This window comes from Schistocerca nitens, chromosome 2 (genome assembly GCF_023898315.1).
Source record: "Schistocerca nitens isolate TAMUIC-IGC-003100 chromosome 2, iqSchNite1.1, whole genome shotgun sequence".
Classification (NCBI taxonomy): domain Eukaryota; kingdom Metazoa; phylum Arthropoda; class Insecta; order Orthoptera; family Acrididae; genus Schistocerca; species Schistocerca nitens.
Window position 1 is genome coordinate 153501 of NC_064615.1, and position 25528 is coordinate 179028.

General features: G+C 41.6%; 1 protein-coding gene across 1 annotated transcript in view; it reads right to left on the minus strand.

Annotated features, from left to right (window-relative positions):
- The window catches only part of LOC126235654 (cytochrome P450 9e2-like), a 91253-nt gene extending 69481 nt beyond the window's left edge, over positions 1–21772 (minus strand). The window contains exon 1 of the mRNA XM_049944369.1: positions 21674–21772. The gene's annotated coding sequence lies outside the window, so the exon portion shown is untranslated. The remainder of the gene's footprint in view (positions 1–21673) is intronic.
- Between the last annotated feature and the right edge of the window lie 3756 nt (positions 21773–25528).

Genomic DNA, 25528 nt, shown 5'->3' on the forward strand with positions numbered 1-25528 from the left:
AACGAGAGTAGGATTCGTTATCAGTAGGAAGGTTTTAGAGAGCGTTACTGTGAACAGTTCAGTGATAGGGTTGTTCTCATCGGAAGCGACAGCAACCTAACACCGACAACAATAGTGCAGGTACACTTGCCGACGTCGCAAGCAGAAGGTGGAAGAGATAGAGAAAATATATGAGGATATTGATCGGGTAATTCAGAACGTAAAGGGAGACAAAAATCTAATAGTCATGGAGGATGAGAATGCGGCTATACGGGAAGGGGTAGAACAAAGGGTTGCGGGAAAATATGGGCCTGGGACAAGGAATGAGGGAGGGGTTGTTGTTCCCTGTGGAGCGGTGTGGCGGTGCGTGGCGTGTCGGACACGCAGCTGGACGGGTGAGCCTGACTACTTGGCGTTCAGCAAGTTAACACCGTTCACCGCTGGGCTGTGGGGACCCGAGTTTTCCTGCAGCGTTGACGGTTGCTACCGGCGACTTCGCGACCGGCTTGTGACGTGCACCAGTCCACTGTGGTGTGCTAACTACGCCGAGATGTGCTGAACAACCTGTTAGCAGCCACGAGCAGCAGGGCAGTATTATCCAGGGCCTCCCTACCTGCAGTTCTGAAGCTATTGGCCTCCTTGATATTTGTTTGAAATTATCTATGAGACTGTTTAGTAAGTAATGTACTTAAAGATAGTTAATTCTGCCCCTTGTGAGGTGGCCAGGAATCCAGTTTCTTATGCCTTTCGCTGACCCCTTTGGCACTGTGTGTCTCAATCTGGAGGTCTATGTATGTGCCAAACTAGTATTTTGTAATGTTACCTTGTATTTGAAATCATGGTTTGTTATTATTGAGTATTTAATAATACTGATTGTAATTTCTGTCTGTTGTAGACCTCATAGCCCTTCCTGGGGCGAGTTATAGGATTTGGCCTGTAGCTGAAGTTGTGTGTGCTCAGCGTAAAGGTACGTATTTGTGGGTCATGTGCATGTGCATGCTTGTATTTGCACACTCTCTTGCTCCGTGTTGTGAATCCCTTCGGGTTATAGGTGTAACCGGCCGTCTGCCATTTGGTGCGTATACCAATTAAAGCGTCTGTTAGCCCCTGAGAGGCCCTAGTAAAGGTATACCCTGATTTTTTAAATCTTGTTTGAGTTATTATGTAATTATTCTTTTAAATAACCTCGTGCATTGCTTCTTGTTATGGCTGCCGAGGTAAACTTGCAATGTAATGAGCGAGCCCCTCTGTACTGAAGTTCTAATAGTTTAACTATCGATTGCCCGTTTCAGTATTACTGTGCACGTTAATTTTCATCAGACTTGTTTTGCTGTTTATTGTTGTTCGGTATATGTCGGCAGCAGTTGACGCGTTTCTGCCTCGCTGTTCCGGGGCAGGGACGCATTTTCCTCCTGCTTCGGCGGTTTCCCCGTCGTCGCAAGAGGTCTGAGTACTGGAAGGTCACACTCGATTCTGCGGTTCTCCAGTTCCAGCCCCAAGTTGAGTGGTTTGTTGTTATTCTTTTGGTATCGTGCCACGGCGGGGGTATCACCGGATATGCAGGTAATTGACTCAGTAATTCTGTTATTGTAAGGCCCTTGTGAGAGTCTGTGAAAGTCTTTGTGCAAACTGAACACTGAGTTTCTTGATTTCTTAAAAAAAAAAACCTGGGGGTTTAATGTTAATTGTCATTTTAGGCAGGGGACCAGTAGTTTAATTAAGTACTTAACGTGATTTATGTGGAACAGGCTTGTGCCCAACCAGTGAAGCACTACTGTTGCTTCGGTTTTACATAAGGGTAGCCCTTGAGCAGCTTGGCTGTATCTTGTCCATATGAGAGCAGAATAACCAGTGGACATGTGTGCATCTTAATGGTTTTTATGTTCATGGTATTGTGCCACAGCTGTGATCTAGTTGCGGGGACAGAGTGCCGCCGCACGTCTGTTTATTTAACTGTTTGTTGTTTGGCCGCCATTGTGTTGGACAGTTGACATTTTTTGAGTGCTATTTGTAATGTTATGCATAATGTAAAGGGACTTATACATTGTGAATTTAATTTAAGAATCGTAAGTATTTGTATGTATCTCCCAAGAATCTTGGTAACCGTCAGTTGACTCATGATTGAATTGTTATTAAATAAAAATATTTGTTTGGGAATGACATTATGACGCATCGAGTTGGGCCACCCTTCCACGTGTTTTCATTAAATTAATCCCTGACCTTGTTCAGGATATCAGGATCGGTTAAAAAAGTTTATTGAAGACCTCTATGAGGAGGAGGAATTCTGATTACGTGCAAGAAGAAGAAAGGGGAGAGACAGGGGACCCAGTACCAGAATTAGATTTTAAAAGACTTTTGGAAGACTTAAGATCAAATAACGCGGAACCGAAAGATCACATTCCATTGGAATTTCTAAAACCATTTAAGAACTGACAACAAAACGATTACACACGATGGTGTATAGAATGTATCAGACTTTCGATGGATCATCAGACATTCGGAAGAACATGATTAACACAATACGAAAGTAATTTTTTCTGTTTTCCGTCTTTCCCTTAGTTGCTTTAAATTCTTCTCTCTCCCTCTCCCCCCCCCCTCTCTCCACCCCCTCCGCCCCACACACACACACATGAACACATATTTATATATATTACTACAAAAATAAATAAATAAAATAAAATAAAAATCATTTATACACAGCAAAATACACATACACACACACACACACACACACACACACACACACACACACACACATACACACGCACACACAACAAATGGAAAAAATAATCAAACCACAACACAAACAAAAGTAAGAAAAACACACAACAACAGTTGGCAACACTACACTCCGAAAACACATATATCTTGATCATAAAATGGAAAGTGCAAGTGATATATGCGGTGTGACAAATGTCTGTGAAAGGACACTAGAAATCGGCCATCTGGAGTATGGAAACTAACGAATATATCTCCAGGACCACACACATGAGTTAACTGCGCTGGAAATCGTAACACACCTCAGCAGAAAGCGCTGTCGCCGCTCGCACATAGACACGACGTTTGGGATGGGCAGTGGAGGTTGCTATTGGACAGGTGAAAAAGAGAGCCCGTAATCTGTCAAAAAATGTGGGACGTCGCTGAATGCGCAGGACCTACACAAAACATCGGTTTAAGGACATAAGAACGATGGACGTTGTATATGAAACTTTCCTCAGAGTGACTGAGAGCACGGCAGTCATGAAATGAAGCACCCTTATTGGCTGAGGGAAGACTGTTAGGAAGAATTTCACTGGTTAACCAAATTAAACATTGTCCACGAATGGAGACTTGCCTGTTAGAGACCCCATTTTAGTGGTCGGAGATCGCAAGAAATAGAATCCAGCCAATCTGGGCTAGCTCGTAACGAAAAATGCGGTAAAGCGAGGAATTATTGACGGAGTCCGTCGTACGGTACACACGGCTCTCATCTGACTCTTCTGTCCGCCTGGTCGCCCCTTATGACGCCAACTTCGAAGGTGAGGTTGCAGCATTTCTGCCACCAACAGAAACGATATGGTGAGGCCGAGCCACTGAAGCGTGGCAGTAACGAAAGTCAAACAGTTACATCTTAGAGTTTGCTTCCAAATTCCACAACGAGTGAGAGGCACTTTCTTCCATGATGCTGCGTGTTACCTTCAGCAGTTCTGTCCTTTAGCAGCTCATTACATGACGACCACTCAGTACTTATGTATTTTATTTTCAGTTTCCTCCCCGACCGCCACGTCGGATTAACAGATTTGCGTTCACACAGGTTGCCTTATCGAGATGTTACCATAGGATGCCTTTATGAAATATTATTGAGAAATAAACTTTTTGTCACAGTTGTGAATAAATAATAATTATTAATACAATGCCATTCATTTTCAAACGACCTACAAAAAACGGAACAGAAGGGAACTGAAGCATCAGAGATGTGGTGCTACAGGAGAATGTTGAAAATTGGGTGGGCTGATGTGGTACGGAATGAGGTGGTTCTTGGTGCAAACGACGAGGAAAGTAATGTGTGGAAAACACTGATAAGAAGGGACATCTGTTAAGAATTCCATGGAGCTAGAGGGAGCTGTAGAGGGTAAAAATTGTAGAGGAAGACAGAGACTGGAATACATCCAGCAGATAGTTGACTAAGAACGTAGGTTGCAACTGCTACTATGAGATGAAAAGGTCGGCACAGGACAGGAATTTGTGCGTGCCGCATCAGACCAATCACAAGACTGATGACTTGGAAAATAAAGTAAATTATGTGACGTGTTTTCGGGAAGACTGACAGAGGGCAGAGAAAGAACAACTTCAATGAAGCAGGTATGTATCAAGGTACCAATGATGACAATATCTGCATTTATACTCCTCACATCCTGTGCTCTTACGAACCACCATTGGCTTCAGTATAAAATGTTGCTTCAGTCAGTATTTTAAATGTAAACTTTCTGATGAAGTCCCCATCTAAGCGGGCTCAAATTCCACTCATGCTGTATCTTAACAAGGAATACAGTACTGCTTCAGTGCGTCACATGTCACAGTTTACTGTACACCCGTAGCTGACGGAGGAGGAGTTCTACATGTCGTCCTCACATTTGTGTGCGATGCTGCTCTTGTCTCTCCACTGAGTGCCTCAGGATCATCTCGTGAATCTTGGCTAGACTGTACAGCTCGCTGCCTCCAGTTCTGCAATTATATCAACAGGAATGTTAGAACAGCAGCGAAATGTGCGGTGCGCCACCGTGCATGTATCACATTCCCCAAAGATGGGTTAGTAGTGAAATTTGATTCTGATCAGGTGGGGATGAAATCGAAAAATTTTCGTTTATGATACATTTACGCTATCTTGGACAATTACTTCCATGAATAAAGAAATGTCACTGTATATGAGGACTACTCTTTTGTACTATTAATCACTAAATTACATAGCAAATTAGCCTTAGCATAAGATAATGATGTAGTAAGTATTAGCTGACGGATTTCTCATGTTGTCGTTGTTATGTACAGCCTCTATAAAGCACGAACTGTGACGTGATGAGCCACAGCTGCAAAATAACCTGCCTCAGCCAGAGTCAATATGCGTATATTGAAACACGATGTGTGCGGTGTATGTAACTAGAATAGTTGCGTAAGACAACTCTTAAACTGATAACACTTGTTTCAGCCTTGCTTATACAGACTGGCGCAGAGAAAGTGGATAATTTTAAATAATTAGCAAACAAGAACGATACTTACAAAACTGTATTTGATGCTGAAATGTATTTTGCACAAGAGTGGAAATTTTATTATGTAACACGTTTCAAAATTACGTCATTAAGTGCTGCTCATTTCACCATAAACATTCAGAAGTCGGTTCTGGAGATTTCAAACAATGCGACGCAATGGATTCTCTGCGATGTTGGCGATGTTTTCCTCAATGTGAGTGTTGAGCGGAGTAAGGTTTTTTTCCCCATAGAAAGCTATCACACACAGAGAGGTCTGGAAATCATGGTGGCCAACCGATGTTAGCATTTCCTGAAATTATGCGATACCCAAACAAAGTTTCACTGTGTACGTGAGCAGTCTGCCATTGTGTGATGTGGCTCTATCCAGTTCAGATCATGTGTGCTGAATATCAATATCTGGGAGAGAATGGAGCCTTGGGCCAACAATTTCTCTCTGATATTCAGATAACATGGAGACGTTACACTGACAGTGGGACCTTCTTCACCGTCAATGAAGTCAAGAAGCATCACCCCACGACACGACACTGCACAGCGTACAGTAAGTTTAGCACCGCTTAACCGAAGCTTGTGAAGCGCAGCTTTGTGTCCAGTAACGCATGTTCTTTTTTTTTTCGCTGATGTAGTTAGGTGAAAACGGCTTCATTTGACATCCAAATCTTTCGATAAAGTTAGCATCCTCAATTATTTTAACCAAGAGAATTCCACAAAATTATACGTGCAACAAATGCTCATTAGGATGAATCTGAAGATTGTGGAGTATACTTTGCACTCTCCGGCGTCAGAACCCCGATGACGAGGCAATTTTCACACCGAAAGACGACTCCTTACCATTGCATCCTGCGCAGCATCAATGAGTTCTGAGCTACTAACGGAAAATAAGAATCTTCTAGGCTTTATTTTTCAGTGCCGATCCATTCTTTTCAAAGAGGGATGTCAAATTAAACATCTTTCAGTCGTCTAGTTTCCAAACTTATTTTATTTGGCTACTATTTTCACCGATTTACTACGCCATCTTCAGGCCCGTGACCGTCGTGTAGGAAGATTCCACCTCGATTCTGATCAAAACAGGGACCAGCAGTCCCGCTATTAGCAGATGTCTGCTTGCTATAGCGATACCTGCAACCATCATCTGCCGGCCGCCTGAACAGCCGCTGTAGCGAGCAGAAATCTAGAAACACCTGTATTGGTGGCCCCCTGTTTTGATCACAACCGAGGTGGAATCTTCTTACGTTAGTCAGGGGCCTGAAGATGGCGTAGTAAATCGCTGAAACTGGTAGCCAAATAAAATAGGTTTGGAAACTAGACGGCTGGAAGGTTTTATTTGACATCCTGTATCGAAAAGACGAGTCCCGCAACCATCTCTGAAACGATGGATACACAGAGATTCTCTGCCAAGTTACGAACCCGCGTTTTGATCGTGTGTGCAGAAGGAACTTGACCACAGGCCGAGATCTTATAGTGGCGACGAAACACGCTTCTTGCGGCTGTCACACTGTCACTCAAGACAATTGCACGGTCCACGCCGCTCCAGTACTCGACTGCAACTAAATATCCATTATTATTCGGCAGTTTGGCATTTTCACCCCATTTATTGAAATCTACGCTGCCGCCAGCATCGGCTTCAAATATTCCCATTTCTCTGCGCCATCCAATATTTGATGCAGTGTCAGTGGTAATGTCTGGTGTTGGTTCAAAGTGATGACAAAACTGGTATATATAAACTGAACCAAGTATTTAATTTACTCGTTAACTGTAAAAGGAAAGATATCTCAGACATGAACAGGACCCGAGGACCTGCAGCCGTAGACATTTTTTTCGTTCCCTTGTTATCATACCATTGCCTCATCCCAGAAGGGCAAGTGTGAGCTGCCTGTGGAAAAATACTCCACTCTTCAGCCAAAGAAGTTTAAGAGACACAATAACGGAAAAAAATTTTCAAAATGGTGATGTGGTTCAAATGGCTCTGAGCACTATGGGACTTAACTTCTGAGTTCATCAATCCCCTAGAGCTTAGAACTAATTAAACCTAACTAACCTAAGGACATCACACACATCCATGCCCGAGGCAGGATTCGAACATGCGACCGTAGCGGTCGCGCGGTTCCAGACTCTAGCGCCTGGAACCGCTCGGCCACTATGGCCGGCTATGATTAGATTAGATTAGATTAGATTAATACTAGTTCCATGGATCATGAATACGATATTTCGTAATGATGTGGAACGAGTCAAATTTTCCAATACATGACATAATTAAGTTAATTTAACAACATACTTAAGTTAATATAACAACTTTTTTATTTTTTGTGTTTTTTATTTTTTTATTTTTTATTTTTAATTTACTTTTTTAAATATTTTTTTGTTTTTTTTCTTTTTTTCTTAATTTATATCTAAAAATTCCTCTATGGAGTAGAAGGAGTTGTCATTCAGAAATTCTTTTAATTTCTTCTTAAATACTTGTTGGTTATCTGTCAGACTTTTGATACTATTTGGTAAGTGACCAAAGACTTTAGCGCCAGTATAATTCACCCCTTTCTGTGCCAAAGTTAGATTTAATCTTGAATAGTGAAGATCATCCTTTCTCCCAGTATTGTAGTTATGCACACTGCTATTACTTTTGAATTGGGTTTGGTTGTTAATAACAAATTTCATAAGAGAGTATATATACTGAGAAGCTACTGTGAATATCCCTAGATCCTTAAATAAATGTCTGCAGGATGATCTTGGGTGCACTCCAGCTATTATTCTGATTACACGCTTTTGTGCAATAAATACTTTATTCCTCAGTGATGAATTACCCCAAAATATGATGCCATATGAAAGCAATGAGTGAAAATAGGCGTAGTAAGCTAATTTACTAAGATGTTTATCACCAAAATTTGCAATGACCCTTATTGCATAAGTAGCTGAACTGAAACGTTTCAGCAGATCATCAATGTGTTTCTTCCAATTTAATCTCTCATCAATGGACACACCTAAAAATTTGGAATATTCTACCTTAGCTATATGCTTCTGATTAAGGTCTATATTTATTAATGGCGTCATACCATTCACTGTACGGAACTGTATGTACTGTGTCTTATCAAAATTCAGTGAGAGTCCGTTTACAAGGAACCACTTAGTAATATTCTGAAAGACAGTATTGACAATTTCATCAGTTAATTCTTGTTTGTCAGGTGTGATTACTATACTTGTATCATCAGCAAAGAGAACTAACTTTGCCTCTTCATGAATATAGAATGGCAAGTCATTAATATATATTAAGAACAACAAAGGACCCAAGACTGACCCTTGTGGAACCCCATTCTTGATAGTTCCCCAGTTTGAGGAATGTGCTGATCTTTGCATATTATGAGAACTGCTTATTTCAACTTTCTGCACTCTTCCAGTTAGGTACGAATTAAACCATTTGTGCACTGTCCCACTCATGCCACAATACTTGAACTTGTCTAGCAGAATTTCATGATTTACACAATCAAAAGCCTTTGAGAGATCACAAAAAATCCCAATGGGTGGTGTTCGGTTATTCAGATCATTCAAAATTTGATTGGTGAAAGCATATATGGCATTTTCTGTTGAAAAACCTTTCTGGAAACCAAACTGACATTTTGTTAGCACTTCATTTTTACAGATATGTGAAGCTACTCTTGAATACATTACTTTCTCAAAAATTTTGTATAAATCTGTTATAAGGGAGATTGGACAGTAATTGTTGACATCAGATCTATCCCCCTTTTCATGCGAAGGTATAACAATAGCATATTTCAGTCTATCAGGGAAAATGCCCTGTTCCATAGAGCTATAACACAGGTGGCTGAGAATCTTACTTATCTGTTGAGAACAAGCTTTTAGTATTTTGCTGGAAATGCCATCAATTCCATGTGAGTTTTTGCTTTTAAGCAAGTTTATTATTTTCCTAATTTCAGAGGGAGAAGTGGGTGAGATTTCAATTGTATCAAATTTCATTGGTATGGCCTCTTCCATTAACAGCCTAGCATCTTCTAATGAACACCTGGATCCTACTATATCCACTACATTTAGAAAATGATTATTAAAAATATTTTCAACTTCTGACTTTTTGTTCGTAAAGTTTTCATTCAATTTGATGGTAATACTGTCTTCCTGTGCTCTTGGTTGACCTGTTTCTCTTTTAATAATATTCCAATATGTTTTAATTTTATTATCAGAGTTGCCGATTTCAGACATGATACACATACTTCTGGATTTTTTAATAACTTTTCTTAATATAACACAGTAGTTTTTATAATGTTTGATAGTTTCTAGGTCACTACTCTTTCTTGCTGTCAGATACATTTCCCTTTTCTGGTTACAAGATATTTTTATACCCTTAGTAAGCCATGGTTTGTTACAAGGTTTCTTACGAGTATATTTAACTATTTCCTTGGGGAAGCAGTTTTCAAATGCATTTACAAAAATGTCATGAAATAAATTATATTTTAAATTGGCATCAGGTTCACGGTACACCTCATCCCAGTCTAACTGCTGTAGGCTTTCCCTGAAATTAGCAATTGTTAAATTGTTGACTGAACGTACTACTTTGGAGGACTGTTTAGTATTGCTGAATGGAGCTATGTCATAAATTGTAACTAGCTGTGCACCATGATCAGAAAGACCATTCTCAACAGGCTGAGCATTTATCTGGTTACACTTATCTTGGTCTATAAAGAAGTTTTTTATCAGTGAGCTGCTATCCTTTACCACCCGAGTTGGAAAATCAATAACGGGTGTCAAATTGAAAGAACCGAGTAATACTTCAAGGTCATTTTTCCTATTACCCTCTTTCAGAGAATCTATATTGAAGTTCTCACAAATAATAATTTGCTTCCCCTTGTCTGACAGATAGCACAACAAGGAGTCCAAATTTTTCAGAAATAGATGAAAATTTTCTGATGGGGACCTATATACAGTTACAATTATAAATGTGCCTTTATTTAATTTAAGCTCGCAGGCTTCTATATGTTTCTCTACACAAAACCTTTTTGTTTCTATACTTTTTGCACAATGATAACTTTTGACATATATGGCAACTCCTCCTTTCTCCATATTTTCTCTCATTACATGTGCAGAGAGCTTATATCCACTTACATTTACCTTATCCATATCAGTAACAATGTGATGCTCAGACAGGCATAGTATATCTATTTCATCCTCAGCTTCTAAATCTTCTAAACAAACCAGAAGCTCATCTATTTTATTCTTTAAACTCCCAATATTTTGATGAAATATACTTACATTATTTTTAATTATACTTTTATGAGACCTTTCCTTATTCTAACATTTGCAGTACTCTCCTGTCTGAGTTTCTCATTGTGCTTAGGCCTAGTTCCTATACCAGTGGTCACATGGTGTTCAGGGAGGCAGATTATGTCAACTGGGTTGGGTGACTTTAATTCATCAATGCAATTACCTAGGACTGAAATATAACTTGGTGGAGATAAAATTTCTGGTGATTGGTGATAATTTATAATTGACAGCTGTGACTGGTGATCCAATGTGCTAGAATTGTGCTGTTTAATTTCTTTCCTAAACTGTAGATTTGTTTCAATCCTAACCTCTCGTAGAACTTGACATCTTTCAGTCTTACCTATCCTAAAAAAGGTGCTGCTCCAACACCTCTAACCACTGGTATTTTACCATTCATGGCAGTGCCTCCCCCCTTAAATTTCCTGATATTACCCCAGCCAGTTTCCCCTTCCCTTTCCTGTTGAGATGTAGGCCATGCCTGGTATAGTCCCACCTACTGAGAGAATCAACAGGAACCACACCAATATGAGCCCCCGCACCCGACCCAAGCAGCCGTTCCAACTCCAAATTAACTCTCCCAACAGAAGAGTTCAAATGAGGCCGGTCATGGCGTCTCAGGACAGATACAAATTCAACATTGGTGTGTCTCGATGCCGACGCAATCTTTACCAGGTCACACTCTATACTGTACCCAGGATCTCTGTCGATGCTGTTCCCTGGTCCTCCCACAATAACCACGGTGTCTTCCCTGGTAAATCCTTTACAGAGTGAACATAAATCCTCTGTCACCTGATCCAGACTAGCACTTGGTTTGAAAAAATTTGTGACCTGGTATTGTGGTCCTAATTCCTCCTGCGGAAGTTGGCCTACACCTCTGGCATGTAACTGCCGAACAACAAAACTTTCTTCCTTTTCGATGACTTTCTTACATTCTTTTTCAATTTCCTATTGAAAGTTTGTTGTGTCCTGTCTACACCTACCTCTGCTTGAGGCTCATCAGTTTCTAACTGAAGCAACAGGTCAAACTTATTTTTGACATTCACCACAAAACTGTCAGACTTAGTTCTAGGCCTGTTCCTTCTGCTGCCTGTTGCCACTTCCCACCTCTCTTTGCCCTTCTCCCTCCTTAACCTGTCCAGATCTTCCCTAGCCTGGTCTAGCTCAGCCTGAAGGGCAGCAATTCTCCCCTCCTGTTCCACTATCTTCCTATCTCTGCTGCAAATCCTACATGACCACTGATGAGCCTGATCCACTTTCCCGACACCCACGCCACTGCAGTCCCCCCAGTGAAAAAAACTACTGCATCCATCACACCAAACCCCAGAACTAACAATTCTACGGCAAGTCAGGCACTTCTCACTCATGGAAAAAATAATACTTTAGCTAGAATAAATCAATTAAATTACCGAAAATCAAAAAAGACGGTACAAGAATTAAGCCTATTCACAAATGTATATAAGCAAGTTTCTGATTTAAAATTCCGCTGTTTTTCTGAGATCTGTATTAAAACAATGAAGGTATACGCTATTTATTATATATTTCACTCGATGGAATGAAAAAAGACAATTAAACGAGATACTTTAAGATTGATTCTCCAAAAACGTTACGAGAATTAGGCCTATAAACAATGTATATAAACAAGTTTCTGATATAAAGTTACGCTGTTTTTCTGAAATATGTATTAAAACAATGAAGTTATACGCTATTCACGGTAGTTTACTTATTTGTTACCGAGAAACTAGTTAAATTACCGTGAAACAAGAAACAAACACGTTTACAAAATTTAAGCCTAAGCGCGACTTCGCGAAGTTAGGATCTTTTCGTGTTTTCTGAAAAAATACGCAAAGAAAAGTTAAACCTTTAACGGCAAGACTAAGCGATACACTAATGCACGTATTTAATTTGTTGTCGGCGTTAAACTAAATTATATTCCTGTCTAAATCACTTAACTTTCTTGTGTCACTTACTCGGCGGCCATCTTGGAACTCCTGTGGTGAGTTGTATACAGATCTTTAAAGTCAGTACCACCATTAGACTGTTGTTTATTTACAGTGTTACATTTACACTTGCACAATCATAATTTCGGCTTCAATGTGCCATTATCAAGTGTTTTAAGAATTATAAATTGCCTAAGATGGCATACTGTCGTATTAAAATACTGTCGTTATAAATGGCCTAAGATGGCATACTGTCGTATTAAAATACGGTAGTATGCACTCTTAGGCAATTTATAACACTTAAAACACTTGATAATGTCACATTGAAGCCGAAATCATGATTGTGTGAATGTAACACTGTAAATAAACAACAGTGTAATGGCGGTACTGACTCTAAAGAAAAATATTATGACTGTGGCCCCGCATTATGAAAAAAATTATTAAGTGTATACAGCTGTTTTAAAACTATATTAAAAGACGCTTATCACTGATTATACTTAAAACAACTCACGGGAAAACGTCGTGTGATACTCAGAAACGGTAATACCGCAATGAGTTTCGAGTACTGCAGCTTACTCCACTACCACCGAATTGGAAGTACCAGAATTTGGTAGCAATAATGAGGGGAGGGAAAGTGGATTGGTCCTTTGGGGATTATAACTATTTTGGAGGTTTGGTGTAATGTGGGAGGAAGATAACTACAAAAGCTCAGGATTCGGGTGCATGTAGCTAAGATGGGGGGCATGCCAATCTCAAGAGGAGGAAAGAAATGGGAGGGATAGATGAAGGGCAGGGGAAAGGAGAGGGCTCCTCTGAGATCGGGAAGGGATAGAAAAGACATGGTTAAATCCGATAGGAGGGACGGATGCCAGGACCAGGGAAGGGTTGATATAGACGATGCAGAACAGCAGGACTGGTAATGATTGAGGGAAGCTGCTGTAGACGAGACATTGACGCTGAATATCTCTCCACGAGAGTTATGGATCTAAGTTTCTCCTGTTTCCGTATACTGGCGCTCGCAAAACTTGTTAAAGAACTTACGTAAACCGCAGTCATAGAGCGCTGATTGCAGCTAGCGTGTTTCTGGATATGCACGCAGAGGCATTGTTAAGTGCTGTTCTTAGGGAATCTGCACGGTGTATATTAAGAAATTTACGGAAGACGAATAGAAATGCGAAAGGAAATAGAAACCATTGCTAAAGTACTAAGATGAAGTACAAGGGCCGTCTTTTTTTTTCAACCTCCGATCAGTCGGGAAACGGAAACCATAGTGAAAAATCAAAAATGTTTTATTTTCAATATTTAGCAACACTTCCAGCTATCTCTAAGTAGTCGCCTCTCCGACTTACACACCTGTCGTAGAGTGGTACCAGCTTTCCTATACCCTCTTTATAGAAAGCAGCCGCCTGTGATTTGCACCAGTTCTCTGTGTTGAACTGCAGCTCCTCGGTCGTGTCAAAATGTTTTTCTCATAGGCAGCGGTTCATGTGAGTGAGGAGATGAAGAACAGAGGGAATCAACTCCTGGCTGTTGGTGGATGATCAGCACATCCCTTCAAAAAACGTTGCAGGAGCATCTCCATTGAGCCTGCAGTATGTGACCGAGAAATGTGAAGAAGAAAACCCGTGACAGTTACGTTATGTGGGCTGCTTGGAATCAGGCGAAAGCCCTTAGCAGCACTTCACACTTGGCAGGGGACACTGTTTTCTACGCATCTTTATGTGCTCACTGTGCGCTCAGAACTGAAAAGTGTGATGTGATGCAATACGTGGGCATACAAGAGACTCTTCACGACACATATGCACAAAGCTTCACCGGATTTTGCCCTCGTAGTAGCTGTGACCGAACGTGAGGAAGATTTTGAGTTGTTAACTGGAATGGACAATTTATGTAACATAGTCTACCACTCCAACTGTTGTTATTAATAGTTAAAATAAAAATATTAGTTACGGTGACAAATGTATTGCGGAATATAAAGCTATCTTCAACCCAGGCAATACAAGATGTTTATGAAGGAAATGACGAAGCCTTCGCAGCTGCTATTTTTTGGAAATGCTGGCCAGACACGGAAATGAAATGAATGAATCAACCCATGGGTCGATTAAAACACTATAGTGCTTTAATATGAACGGTGCTGTTGGAGATGGTATGGACTTGCCGCTTTCCTGCGACCCTTCAGCTGCCAGCTGGTGGAGGAACATACAGTTTAATTTGAATGAGTCTCCTCTTCTCTCAATGTTACATCAATTTGGGTTGGGAATTGGAGAAAATGTTCTTCCAACAGCCTCATTCAGCAGAGTTTTGACTTCAATGGAAAAAAGACTCATGACTTTGACTCATTTGCTAATTTCACCTAAGACTTGAACATCTCTAGCTTTTTCCGTGAGATTAGTAGAATTTCACTGTGTAACTCGTTAAAACATTTCTTATTGTTCTCTTTGGTTTATGTTGTTAACATGGCGTTTGAATCCGAGACAATTTCTCTTGCCTTTCGTAGCCGTCTATCAATAAGTTTTTGGACCAAGAGTATTTCCCCACTTCACAAGTTTGTTAGGCATACACTGATCAACCAGGTCATCATGACCACAGACCTACTATCGATATAAACCCGTCCACGCGATAGCAGCATCACCTGGCGAGGAATGACTGCTAGCCAGACACACGCAACGTGCATACACTATCAATGAGCGTGCTTTCCGTGTGCAAAATCGGAGAGGTGCACGATCTGTCTGACTTTGACCTAGGGCAGATAGTGATGGCCCAGAGGTTCCTGCACGAGAATTTCGGAAACTGAGCGGCTTGTCGGGCGTTAGAGGAGTGCTTTGGTGAGTGTCTTCAACAGACTGGAGATTAGATTAGACTAGATTAGATTAGTACTTGTTCCATAGATCATGAATACGACACTTCGTGATCATGTGGAACGTGTCAGGTTAATAAAAGGGGTCTATACAAGATATTACATTACACAAAATATTACATGACACTTAATATTTTTTGGGGTGGGGAAATTACCCAGTTACTATACCCAAAAATTCATCTAATGAGTAGAAGGAGTTGCCATTCAGAAATTCTTTTAATTTCCTTTTAAATGCTATATGGCTATCTGTCAGACTTTAGATGCTATTAGGTAGGTGACCAAAGGCTTTTGCGGCAGCATAATTTACCCCCTTCTGAGCCAAAGTTAGATTTAACCTTGAGTAGTGAAAAATCATCCTTTCTCCTAGTGTTGTAGCCATATACACTGCTATTATTTTTGAATTCATTCGGATTGTTAATAACAAATTTCATAAGTGAATATATGTATTGGGAGACTACAGTGAAGATCCATAGCTCTTTAAATGTCTGCAGGATGATCTTGGATGAGCTCTAGCAATTATTCTGATCACACGCTTTTGTGCAATGAACACTCTTTTACTCAATGATAAGTTACCCCAGAATATTATGCCATACGAAAGCAGAGAATGAAAATAGGCGTGGTAAGCTAATTTCGTGAAACTGTATATACTGTGTTTCGTCAAAGTTTAATGAGAGCCTATTCGCAGAGAACCATTTAATGATTTTCTGAAAAACATCGTTTACAATTTCATCAGTTAATTCTTGCCTGTTGGGTGTGATAACTATACTTGTAGCATCGGCAAAAAGTACCAGCTTTGTATCTTCGTGAATATAGAATGGCAAGTCATTAATATACGTATATTAAGAACAGCAGAGGACCCAAGACCGAACCTTGCGGCAACCCATTCTTCATTGTTCCCCAGTTTGAGAAATCACGTTTTTTGCATATTATGTGAACTGTTTATTTCAACTTTCTGCACTCTTCCAGTTAGGTATGATTTAAACCATTTGAGCACTGTCCCATTCATACCACAGTACTTGAGCTTATCTAGAAGTATTCCATGATTTACAAAATCAAAAGCCTTTGAGAGATCACAAAAAATCCCAATGGGTGCCTTCCGGTTACTCAGAGCATTTAATATTTCATTAGTGAAAGTGTATATAGCACTTTCCGTTGAAAAACCTTTCTGGAAAGCAAACTGACATTTTGTTAAAACTTTATTTTTACAAAGATGTGAAGCTACTGTACAATACACTACTTTTTCCAGAATTTTGGATAAGGCAGTCAGAAGAGAGATTGGGAGGTAGTTGTTGACATCAGACGTATCCCCTTTTTTATGCGGTGATATACTTCAGTCTGTCTGGGAAAATACCCTGCTTCAGAGACCTGTTACATATGTGGCTAAGAATCCCACTTATCTCTTGGGAACAAGCTTTTATTATCCTGCTGGAAATGCCATCAATTCCGTGTGAGCTTTCATTCTTGAGAGAGTTTATTATCTTCCTAATTTCAGAAGTTGAGGTGGGTGGAATTTCAATTGTATCAAATGGTGTGGGTAAGGCCTCTTCCATTAACTGCCTTGCTTCTTCTAATGAACATTTAGATGCTATTTTCTCTACAACATTTAAAAAATGATTATTCAAAATGTTTTCGACTTCCGGCTTGTTGTTTGTCAAGTTTCCATTCGCTTTGATGGTAATGCCGTCATCCTGTACTCTTGGTTGTCCTGTCTCCCTTGTAATAATATTCAAAATTGTTTTGATTTAGTTATCAGAGGTTTTAATCTCACACATGATGCACATGCTTCTGGACTTTTTAATAACCTTTCATAATGTAGCACAGTAGTTTCTATAATATTTGGCTGCTTCTGGGTCATTACTCTTTTTTGTTGTTAGATACAGTTCCCTTTTATGGTTACAAGATATTTTTATTCCTTTAGTAATTTACGGAAATTGGGTGATTTGTGTGTGCAGATGTGATGCCAACTCCCTCCAGCGAACTACCAAGGCTTCGTTGCTTCCAAGCCACTACGCGTCGCCGCAGTTATCCGTGCCAAAGGTGGAAAAAACGGCTATTACGTAGGCAGTCACAATGGTCTGCCTGGTCAGTGTACCTGCTACGATGCGTCAGTGTAATTGCCTCTGCAACAATGAGACACGCTGTTGACGTAATTTGTCTAGAAGAAAAAGGCAGGAAGTATCAAATGAAGTCTTATAAGACCATGCATCACTAATTTCAATTAGTTATCGGTTGAGATTAAAGTAGCGCTCTCAAATCTTTTCACGTTTTTTCACACTGCATCATTCCCATTACGAGAGAGAAGTGATGTGGCGGTGATAAATGTAAAACATTGTTGATGTTTATTTTTTACCATACTCGTGTGTGACCTACAGGCAGTGCGATTTTTTTTAAGCGACTGGTGTCGTGAAAAGGCAATTTGTAGTTTACATCAGGAAATTCGCTTTAAGAAGCGTTATAAACGACTATTACTAAAGACAGTACTTAATAAGAACAGTGAAAAGGGTGCATAACAGAAATCGAATTTTCTCTGAAATGCCCTTTTTTTAATGGACTGCAAAGTTAGTGTCAATATTACACATGTACGAGGGCTATTCCGAAAGTAAGGTCCGATCGGTCACGAAATGGAAACGACTATGAAAATCCGATAAAGCTTTGCACAGATGTGTTGGGTAGTGTCTCTAGTATAACCCCAGTTAGCATCACGTCGCTCTTCTCATTTCTGAGCTCGCAGTGAGTGCGTAAAGATGTCTAGAAAATAGTGTCTGCCGCCAAGTACGGGGGCCTGGTGAGAAATTTCCCCTGAAGCTATGCAGCTAACATTACATAACTGTCGTGCTGTTTCGTCTTCAAGACAATTCTCAGCCGCATTCTGCAGGGGCAATGAAGATGCTCCTGCATCGTTTTCAAATGGAAATGTGAGATTACCCACAATACAGCCCGTAATTGTCTCCCTCTGGGTTTCAGCTCAGGTCACATGAACCGCTGGTTATGAAGACAACATTTCGGCACAAGACAACGAGCCGTAGGCCAGCGTAGAGAATTGGCGGAGAGCACTGGCGGCTGCCTTCTATAGCGAGGGTATGGGAAAGTTGGTACAACGCTACGATACACGTCTAAGTCGGGTCGGCGACTATGGAGATAAGTAGCTGCAAGGTGTATCTAACTGTTGCAAATGAAACATTTTTGATTTTTACCGTGGTTTCCATCTCGCGACCTATCGGACCTTACTTTTGGAATAGCCCTCGTAGTACAGTTGACTAACTTGAATGCTTTAGACAGGGACTACTGGTTGGAAACGAGTATTTTTTTTTTAAACAAGTAACTTACACTTTGTAATAGGTAGTTTAGCTCACAGCAAATGATAAAGGTAACGGTTGCCAGTCTCGAAGAACCCATTAGTATATAATATGTTTACAGAACTGAGTTATTGGTTCCAAATAATCTGGCCCAACCACGCGTTGTTTGTGATATGGGCGTATAGATGCTCCACAAGTACTCTACATACTGTTTTCGTCGAAGAGTACACTTCACGGGAAAGCTGATGGATACTGTTTAATCTTTTTGTTTACTTTTCGCTGCTTATTCATCCGGATTTCCAGAAAATGCATGCAGTCGCATCGTACAATAAATGAATGTAAGCAAATTCGAGTAACGAGTAATATATCATCTTCAACAATCAGTCAGGACCAGTAAATAGTGATAAATTCCATTATGGGCGTGTTACAGACGATTGTGGATTGTTTTTCAAGTCAGCGCCATTAACGTTAATGAGGGAGACAGCTGTTTATTGTCAAAAGTGTCTGGAAAGACGCGCTTCGCATGCATCACTTATTCAGGATCTCGTTCGGCCTGAAATTCATGCAGGGGTTGGACAAATATGTGGAAACACAAAAAACACATCGCGTTGCCATACCTAATACAGCGGAGAAAACCTGTTTGCTTTCGAAACAGCTTCCAGTCGTCTAGGACTGGGTAAACGTAAGTCTGCTATGATTTTGAAGAGGACCGTGCGCCTGCCGTTCTCCCTACAAAATGGTCGCAGGTTCAGGTCACGACGGTGGAGGTGGACGGCGAACGCGCACCCGCCTCTCTACAGCAGACCTCGGGGGCTCAGCGATGTTGAGGTCTGGTGACAGCGGTGGCCAGGGGGACGCGCCAGTTCGTCCTCGTGCCCGCGAAAGGCAGGCAGGTTTTGTGGCTTCGCCACAACGTTTTCCTGTTACGGTCATTTCGATAACTGAAGTGTGGGTTTGGAATTGCAGCCCGCCCTGCACTTCCGAGCTTACGGAGCTCCCTTAGTGTTGTTTTACTCAGGGGATGCGAGAGTGAGACATTCCGTTCTGCAGAGACTTTTGCAATTCTCTTCACAGACCGTCTTTTACGAGCACTCAGCAAACACCTTCTTCCATGTTGTTACTTAGGGGATGACGTTTTTACACTTTCCCAGCATGCGGTATAAATGTTCCATACTGAGCCTCTTGTATAACTAAACACCTTCGGCTCCCTGGTAACGGAAGTGACCACCAAACGAGCACCAGTAATTTGCCCGTGTTTGAGTTCACTCAGCTGCGACATGGTGCGCTCACAGCTACACAGAAGACGGCTGGCACGTGAAACACACTGAGGAAACTGCACAGCCGCCGCTCGTGCTCCAGTAAAACAGCGCAACCTGTGGGCTCGGCTAGCATCTGCATTTATGTTCAAGCATGCATTTCTCGAGGTGTTCCCATATTTTTGTTCAAATCCTGTAATGTAACCATTGGATCCTTACCTCAAAACTTTTAGTTTACAATCTGTCTTCTGCATAATTTACACACTATAAAGATTTACAACCCTATGTAACGTAAATTTATGCTTCTGCGGTTCTGCCTTTCGCTAGTGTTATGGTGAAACTTGGCTTAAAAACCAGTGGCAACATAAAGCTTTACTGCAACAAATGAATGACAATGGCCTGGGATGACAGTTTATCTGCATTACCGTTGACTGAAAAAAAAAAACCTCATCGATGTTATTGGAAATCCCCTTTCGATCATCAACTTTTGGATGTTGCAGCTTTTGTTACTTTTACGGTTTGCAAATGGAAATAGGAGAATTTCTATCCAGTTTTCCTATGGTTAACTATGATACAAAGCATTGATATAGCAGTACTGCCTTAAAATTCATGCTATTAGGGCTTGGGCTGTGATTGAGTCTGCCTCATTTTGTAATTTTCTTACTCGCTCGGGTTTCTGTGATTTCTAACTCTCTCCGTTTATTTCTTATTTTTACCATGTGATAAAAGTACACGTCGCGTGCCGGGTAAACAGGCGTGTAACTTGGTAGTGTAGCTTAGACGGAACAAATTGATTGTGTTCGTCGATAAAAGCTGTATCATAGAACCTGATGTCTACCTGGCCTCTCTGTAAATCCTCTACCACCAGGAAAGTGCTATCGTAGATCGAAGGGTACAGAAAACGGCACAAATATATACGGTAAGAGCCAAGAACACCGGCTCAGCTCGCAATATTACAATTTTTGTGTCAATCATTTTCGCTACTCCAAACATAACTTCAGATCAGAATTCATGCCACTTGGGAACAAGCATATAATTCACAGCTTCAGCTCACCGCACTGTCGACAGGTGAATTAAGTACTAATTGACTTAAAAACTATAAACTGACTTGTCCCATGCCATTATGATATATCGCACGGGTTAATTAGCTTATCACTTTTGCGAAGACAGACGTATAAAAATCGTTGACGATTGTTCATTTGCATAACGTTTTTGTTAGAACTGTGTGCATTTAGTCATTTATGAAACGCTTTTTTCTTGTACAATATGTTCGAGATGGAAGGATTTTCAGTGTTGTATCAAGCTCGAAGACAATACCAGGTTACGCATCCTGTGCGAAATATGGGCTGCCCCTGAGCAGCTACCAAGGGCAAGAATTATTCAGCGTTGGAATTACTTCACGGAGCGATCAGATATATGCCTAGCTGTTGGTGGAGATTATGTGAAATAGTGAAAAAGCTAATCGTTATGGAATAATAATTTTCTGCTGCCTTTTTCTCAATGGTTACTGAACGTGTCTTGTAGCATAACCGTACACTTACAATACAGTTTTGCGAATCTTGGTACTACAGGTGTTGGAATATGGCCACTTAATACGACACTCATTGCTGACTCAGCCGGCATAAAGCATATTGCCATATCTCAAAGGTTCTGCTTTAACAAGTTCATCGTTGTATTAAAAGTACGAATAACGTGTTGTTACGGACTTTCAGATCCGGTATTGTCAAGGATTTAGATGTTTAACGGTTCATTGTACAACTGTACTTTACTACACCGACGATCAAGAAATGGTTCGTTGCGAACAGTAACGGTGATGGCAGAAGCTTACGAGGTTAGCACTCACCAGCGTAGGTGTAGCAACAGCAGAGGGCTGCCAGCGCTTTCCTGAGAGGCAGTTCTGTCAACAGTGTGGGACGAGGCTGGCTGTTCACGCGAAGCGATGCTCTGGGGTGGCGGGAAGGGGGGAGGGAAGGGGAGTAATGGCCTGAGGAAAGTCCGTGGAAGGGGGGGGGGGGAGGGGGAGGGGCGGCCACCAGTGCAGTAAACGGTGTTCAGGGTCGACCTCATACGCTCCCATAAAAAGCGACGCACTATCTCCTCTGATAAGCGGCGTAGCCTACAAAAACAACTTGTTCGAATGAAATGAGACAGCAGTAAACTGTAGTCCTTGTGTTTGCAAAGAGCAGGATTTGGACCCTCGTCATGTGATCTAACATCTACCTTACATGTTTTCGGAAATTCGTGTTTGGAGAACGCTTATCAGTCCAGTGACAGGGCAGTCCTTATCGCAACGTTCCAGCGAGTTTCCTGATCGTTATCTTATCAAAAAATCTTTTGGTTTCATGCGACAGTGCAATGATTTTTCTTAAACGAATACATTTTCTGAGAAACGGCCATCACAGCAAGATTTGTGCGCTTAAAACACAGCGTACGTTCATGTTCCACCTGGAAGAACCCCATTTTGAAATGATACCTCGATAATGTCACTGCGACACGGCTATTCATATTACTTCGTTCGTTAGACCGAGGGGGGTGCTACAACAACAGTTTCCTAAACTGCTGAACAAAATTGAATCCTGGTGGTTTTGGGGGCTGCTGAAAAATCGAAGTGTATACAGTGTCGAAGGAAGCATGAACATCGGGGAGGGAGTCGCGTGGAGCGTGGCAGGAGGGCAAGAGGTGCGTGTATCTACCACTCCCCCCCCCCCCCCCCCGTCAACCTCTGAATTGCGGATTACAGAGATATTGTTCATTACAGAATTCTCAAACACTTCAACTGTCTGGGACGAAATAAGCTTTTTTGTGTTACCTATGAAATTTAGTTCTTGTGGGATGACACATCTCGTAGCTGAGCAACTTATATGCAGGATGTCCTAGGAGGAATGGGCAGTATTCAGAGCTATGACAGGAACTATCATTCGAGGCAAAAATATGTAGTAAACATGAGCTCTAAAGTGCGTACCTTGAGAGATATCAGCACTTCCTCATCTTTGAAGTTGTGAAACAAATGTCTTCTGCTGCAAGTTCTTTGCATTCCATATTTTGAAAAGGCGTAGTTTGAACTAAAAGAAAAGGTCCAGTAAACATGGACTCTAAGATGCATATCTTAAGGGGTATGGGTGCTTGGCACTTGTTCACCTTCGCCACTGTGAAACACATCTCTCCTACCGAACTAGTGCTCATAGTTCTTAAGGAATGCATTTTAGAGCCTATGTGCGCTAGACAGTTTTTCTTGTTTTCGTTCATACTCCCTCCTCCCAAAATATGGAAAGCAAAGATTTGCAGTAGAAGACTTTTGTTTCATAGTGTCGAAGGTGAAGAAGAGCTCACGGCTCTTAAGGTGTTGATTTTAGAGGCCATGTGTGCCGGCCTTCTTGCTTCGATTAATCGTTCCTGTGATATCCCCTAATATTTACCATTCTTTCTTTCACACATGTATTTAAAAACGGCAGCTTCTGCATCTACATCTACACCTACATGGATACTTTGAAAATCATATTTAAGTGCCTGGCAGAGGGTTCATAGAACCACCTTCACAATTCTCTACTAATGGCTCTGAGCACTATGGGACTCAACTGCTGAGGTCATTAGTCCCCTAGAACTTAGAACTAGTTAAACCTAACTAACCTAAGGACATCACAAACATCCATGCCCGAGGCAGGATTCGAACCTGCGACCGTAGCGGTCTTGCGGTTCCAGACTGCAGCGCCTTTAACCGCACGGCCACTTCGGCCGGCCTCACAATTCTCTACTATTCCAAACTGGTACAGCGCGCGGAAAGAACACCTATATCTTTCCGTAGGAGCTCTGATTTCCCTTACTTTATCATGATTATCGTTGTAATCGTCTCCTGTCTCCTGTCCCTCTTCATCTTTTGGATCAGTCTTTATGGATGCCCATGAAACAAAGCATAAGAATATCAGATGCACTTAACCTCCGAAGCGATCGTGACATCAGATATGACTTTTGCTCTCCTCTGCCTGCAGAAGATCTACTACCCTCGATTCCTGATGTATAAAATAAGCTACACTAGTGGCAATTAAAATTGCTACACCAAGAAGAAATGCAGATGATAAACGGGTATTCATTGGACAAATATATTATACTAGAACTGACATGTGATTACATTTTCACGCAATTTGGGTGCATAGATCCTGAGAAATTAGTATCCAGAACAACCACCTCACGCCGTAATAACGGCCTTGATACGCCTGGGCATTGAGTCAAACAGAGCTTGGATGGCGTGTACAGGTACAGCTGCCCATGCAGCTTCAACCACGGTTCATCAAGAATAGTGACTGGCGTATTGTGACGAGCCAGTTGCTCGGCCACCATTGACCAGACGTTTTCAATTGGTGAGAGATCTGGAGAATGTGCTAGCCAGGGCAGCAGTCGAACATTTTCTGGATCCAGAAAGGCCCGTAGAGAACCTGCAACATGCGGTCGTGCATTATCCTGCTGAAATGTATGGTTTTGCAGGGATCGAATGAAGGGTAGAGCCACGGGTCGTAACACATCTGAAATGTAACGTCCACTGTTCAAAGTGCTGTCAATGCGAACAAGAGGTGACCGAGACGTGTAACCAATGGCACCCCATACCATCACGCCTGGTGATGCGCCAGTATGGCGACCACGAATACAATGTGCGTTCACCGCGATGTCGCCGAACCCGGATGCGACCATCATGATACTGTAAACAGAACCTGGACTCATCCGAAAAAATGACGTTTTTCCATTCGTGCACCCACGTTCGTCATTGAGTACACCATCGTAGGCGCTCCTGTCTGTGATGCAGCGTCAAGGGCAACCGCAGCCACGGTCTCCGAGCTGATAGTCCATGCTGCTGCAAACGTCGTCGAACTGTTCGTGCAGATGGTTGATGTCTTGCAAACGTCCCCATCTGTTGACTCAGGGATCGAGATGTGGCTGCACGATCCGTTACAGCCATGCGGATAAGATGCCTGTCATCTCGACTGCTAGTGATACGAGGCCGTTGGGATCCAGAACGGCGTTCCGTATTACCCTCCTGAACCCACCGATTCCATATTCTGCTAACAGTCATTGGATCTCGACCAACGCGATACGATAAACCGCAATCACGATAGGCTACAATCCGACCTTTATCGAAGTCGGAAACGTGGTGGTACGCATTTCTCCTCCTTACACGAGGCATAACAACAACGTTTCACCAGGCAACGCCGGTAAACTGCCGTTTGTGTATGAGAAATCGGTTGGAAACTTTCCTCATGTCAGCACGTTGTAGGTGTCGCCACCGGCGCCAACCTTGTGTGAATGCTCTGAAAAGCTGATCATTTGCATATCACAGCATATTGTTCCTGTCGGATAAATTTCGCGTCTGTAGCACGTCATCTTTTTGGTGTATCAATTTTAATGGCCAGTAGTGTACACACTGAATAGCTGTTACTAGCTTTATTGTAATGTGTGTCCTAAACACGTTGACTCGCATCACTTCAGTTGCGCTACTGATCGTCTGGGACTCATGGGGGGTAACATATCCCTCAAATCTCCCAATAGACTCATTAGTGAGGTCGCCGTGTTGAGAACACACGTGAGAGACGGGTGACGGAAAGGCAGTAGACAACATCAGCAACTGAGGGCGCATGTTCAGTGGAAATACTTTTCTCTGTCTACTACTTGACGGGGCTGTAGCGCTCCCGTAGCTGCACAACGTATTGCT